At 37.6% G+C, this 4,821-nt stretch overlaps 1 protein-coding gene across 1 annotated transcript in view; it reads right to left on the bottom strand.

Annotated features, from left to right (window-relative positions):
- PPM1L (protein phosphatase, Mg2+/Mn2+ dependent 1L) overlaps positions 1–4,821 on the bottom strand; it is a 272,121-nt gene that overhangs the window by 174,825 nt on the left and 92,475 nt on the right. The gene's annotated exons all lie outside the window — the stretch shown is intronic.

Here is a 4,821-nt window from a genome sequence, read left to right on the forward strand (position 1 = left end):
CTGTGTTTAGTTGCACAAAGATCCCAGGCTATAGCTCTGCATAGGCAGTCTTCAAGACTAGGGACTGAAGTTGCACATAAACTGGTTTAAGTGATGAGAAACTCATTTAAACCTGTAAAAGAACAGAAGCTCGGTGCACATAAACCAGTTTCAAAATGGCTGAAACTGGTTTAAGATAAAGCTGGTTCAATGCAATAATCAGACTCAACTGATTTTGATCAAACTAGTTTATGAAACTTCTGTCCCAGACCTCTTCCTGGTTCAAGTTAAATCAGTCCCCCAGCATGCTCTCCAGTCCCCGGCTGGGCTGGGCTGGCGCTATTCTGCTAATCCCTAGCTAGAGCAGTGAGGGCTGGCTGACAAGCAGGGGGAAGGGAGGAGAGCCCAGTATACAGGGGAGGACTGCCCCCTCCCCAGCCAAACTCTGGCTGGGATCTGGGATCAGGGAGGAGGAGGCTAAACACCCCTTCCCCAACTCAAACTTACTGCTGGCTGCAAATGTAGACTACAAATCTTAGAGACACCTGGAAGCAGGAAGAGGAAGTGATGAGCAGCCCTGCAGAGTCCTGCTGCTGTAATTCTGGTCTGCAAATCCTGAAGACCTCAGGGGCAGAAGAAAGTAGAAACAAACACCCAGAGAGTTGTACTCTAGCACCCCTCCCCACCCCCCTATGCTTCTGGACTGAGCTACTGCATGCATGTGGATTCATTTCCTGAAACCCAGGTAAATGTCTGTTCGCTTCTGTTTCAATTTAAGCTGTGCAGCTTCGACTAACCTGCAAAGACTGAATCTATTCAGCCTTGGGCTTTTTGACTGTCTGTACTTAGCCCAAATGTGACAACATTCCAAAACGGGACTTAGTCCACACATTTCTTATACAAAATTTAATAAAACCATACCCCATGTATATGCTGATTATTCTTTCCTGGAGGAGGTGTAATCTGTGACACAAAGCAGAGCAACATGAATACAAAAAAAGCTTTGGGAAAATGACAAGACTTTGGCCTTTCACTTGTAAGTGAAAGCTACTCAAATAAAACTATGTAAAGAATCACTGTACAAACAGCCATTTTACAATGCGGTTCAACCTGTTCCTCAATTCATCCCATGAGCCTACGTGCACTGAAGTATTAATTTCTTGTTTAAATGTGTTACCCTATAAAAAAAGGCTGATAGCAGTTTCTTTTTCTTTTTTAAAGAAAATTACAGGGTTGTACAGAACATATTACAGCAATCCCAAGGAATTTATTACAATGATTTCTCCATTACAGATTTCTGTGGTTGCTACAAATTCTAAGAAGGATAATTCCTATTCAAATCTGAAAGCAGAGGAAGAGAAGCAAATTAGTGAGCTGAATGAATGAATAAGAATTTACCTGTATTAGATTTATATTTCTCTGTAAATTTTTCTCTCACTGGAAATAACACACGTATGAGTCTAGAGACAAACATGAACACAATCTACAACACAATTTACAAGCAGTAAATCATTAGTACTTCGATTTTAGGTGTCCAAATTGGGATAATTTAGAAGGAGCCTGATTTGTAGAGCACACACCCTCTTAAAGAGAATTAAGCTCCTTTTAGATGCTACATTTTGGGTATTCAAATCATTAGATGGGTTGGAAAATCTTGGCTCTAACATTTGGTGCTTTCAGTGGAATTTCCTTGACTCTTGATAGAAGTATTAACAATACTTTTTGTACAAACTGGTTAAGAGCCAAAACTACAGTAAGTTCTTAGGACTTCTTGGTTCACAGACAGTATCACAGAATGCAACATTCTGTGACAAACAAGTCCTATGAAGGGCATTTATGTCATTATATACAGTAAATCAAAAGGCACTAAGTAGAGAGGATGCAACAAAAGGGAACCAGAATTTAAGAGGGCGGGAGAAATTTTGTTCTATGCAGAACACGGTCTTCTGGTGGCACAGTAAGCCTGAAAGTTTTGTGATTTATTTTTTTTCCATTTAAACAAAACACAGTATCTGTCCCAATATTTATCCCTGCTTATAAATTACAGTTCTAAAATTACCATTTTAGTGCCATAGCTGAAGTAGTACCATGTCTTTTAGCAGCTGACTTTTGACACAAAAATGAGGATGATTTATTAATTTGAGAATAGGAATCAGGAACTGGCCCTTAATCTCTTCCTTCTACTGTCTGTTAAATGGGTTAATACCTCTCACTTTTCAAGGTTTGTACAAGGACTATTGAGAAACTCAGATAAAAGATGCACTACATTTATTAACCGCCTGTAGCTCCTCCTTTACTGCAACATGTAGCTTTAGTTAGCATCACCAATTAATCTAATTTAAACCACTCCCAAACTGCCTATATAATAACATGTAATGCACAATATACTATCTTGTAAAATGCTTTAAACAGAGAAGCCAGATTTTAAATTAAAATAGAATACAGTTCTTTCTGGTTACCAAACACTTAGCAAGTGTTAAGAATCTCTCTAAATGCTCTCTCATAGATAAATTAATTCAGTTCCAGTTCAGCAGCTGAAAACAAAGTATTCCACAGGAAAAACAAACTCGGGTTGAAAGTGAAATGTACTTTATTAGGCCTAACAGTAATTCTACTATGTTTGCTACATATAAAATGTACAGAGCTATTCTGATTCTGAAAAGTATTTCATACATAAATGCCATTTAAAATGATGCATTTTTGTATTGAAACAAGGACAGTGTCTGTCAATCATTTTGTTCCCATAAACATAATGCCTGCAGGCCTCATGACCTTTAAGGCATCCATTTGCACAGACCTCATGAGGTAAGCAAGCCATTTTCATTCTAGAGACTGGAAATAAATTTGTTCAAGATCACACAGGAAGCCCACGGAAGAGCAGAGGACTAGGTTTCTAAGGTCCTAGGTTGGTGTCCTAAGCAATGAAGCATCCTGCTTCCATCATATAGTCTATAAAGCATAAATAGACTTTTGTAATCTAAAAATACACTTTAAACCCTAAAGTAAGAAAGTGATTTAAAGTGGGCTTAAGTTAGAACAATTTTTATTTTTGCCTGCTTTCATAGTCCACTTCCAGTCCTTTTGAAAAACTTTTGTTCTTGTCCCCCACTTGTCTTAAAAAGAAACATGATGCTGAACTAGCAAGCATTGCCATTTTAAGTAACAACATAAAGAATAGCCGGTTTCTTTTTTCTAATTACATTTGTATTTGCAAGCTGTGTCTTGAAAGTTACAAGTTACACTATGCTGTAGTCAAACATCCAGCACTTTCAGTCTGCAGTTCTTAGGGGTGAATGACATTATACTGTTTAACTTTATAAACGTTATAATCCTTCTTGTCCCACCTCCAGTGGTGGGACAAGAAATGCCCTTAGTGTTCAACTCTGATTTAGAAATGATAGCATTCAAGTTTGATTGAGGATTCCCCCGCCCAAATTTTTTTCTTTACCTGACCCAAGATTTGTCCAGATACTGTTCACAGGAACTTAATTTTAATTCTTGAAAAGGACCTGTATGCAGGTGTGGCACTATCTAAACTGGATGTCTTCCAACTTCAAACTCTATGCATCTATCAATTCAATTCCCCCCCAACCAGTTCTCTTCTACTTAAGACTCTGATTGTGCACCTAAAGTTGTTCCTGAATTAACACAGTTACTACCAGGCTACTGGGGCTCCTGAAAACTATTATCTGAAAAAGGAGATACAGGACACCGATTCCTAAAGAGCTATTTCCTTCAGTTTGTTAACAGGAAGAAGTTGGACAAATAACATATTGAGAAATAATACGCGTCCCAAATGTTTTGAGAGGAAAAGTAGATTTGTATTAATCATTGGGAAACAGCATCAGCGAATACTACAAAAACAAAGATTTGAAGAGGAATACACAAAAATGCATGAGACATCTAAAGAACCGCATTCATTTTTAGTATGAAAAGCTTCCAAAGCTGCTTCAGGAATAAGGAATCACAGTGATTACACTCAGTCATAATGATGAAAGACCACACATTTTTCTTGTTAGCCATCTGCAACAGCGGATAACATATCCTTACAAGAAAAGTATGTTAAGCTAGAATGTGCCAGTAGTTTCCAATAGTAATGAAGTACTGTGGCATCATTTAGAATAAAATCAGCAGGGAAGGGGGACTATGAGACGCTGAACAATCAAGACCTGTATGTTTATAGGAGTATGCCTTGGGCCCTGGAAATAGGGATGTAAAGGCAGGCAACCTTCATACCTAACGTGTCCAGGAAGCACCCGTCACCAATCACAGACATAGCAAACCAAAAAGCCCCTTTTGAATTTTTTGTACTGAAATAACCATGTTAAGTAACTGAGAACAAGCCTCACTATCCCTGATCTTTTGCAGACAGCTATGACGTAGACTGAATAAAAGTGCTTGCTTTAGTTGAGCAAACTGGCACAAATGCTCCAAAAACTAGGAAGTGCTCTACAAGCTTTGCTGCTTTTTCACATATTTGTCTCTCATTTGTTTCTAATGCAGAAAATAATGTCCATATTTATTAATGGATTCATCCCCACTGCCAAGAAAATTCAACTGAAGAAAAATTCTAACTCATTATTTAAATCAATATGGTTAATAGAACACCTTAAAATAAACTAAAATATTTTTTCCTCTCCCAAACCCCTCCACAATAATTACTTTTATCATCACCAAGATTCACAGCAGCTGACACAAAATTCTTTATTATAACATTTCTTGTGAGAGAGGAAAAATGGCTGGAATTCTTTTCTACTGCCTTACAGTATCTGCTAAATATATATTAAGCTTTTTTAAAATGAAAACATTAATGCATAAAAACAGGCTGAAAAAAGTATACCT

The sequence above is a fragment of the Gavialis gangeticus genome, unplaced genomic scaffold (genome assembly GCF_001723915.1).
Source record: "Gavialis gangeticus isolate Ggan-Ray unplaced genomic scaffold, GavGan_comp1, whole genome shotgun sequence".
Lineage (NCBI taxonomy): Eukaryota > Metazoa > Chordata > Crocodylia > Gavialidae > Gavialis > Gavialis gangeticus.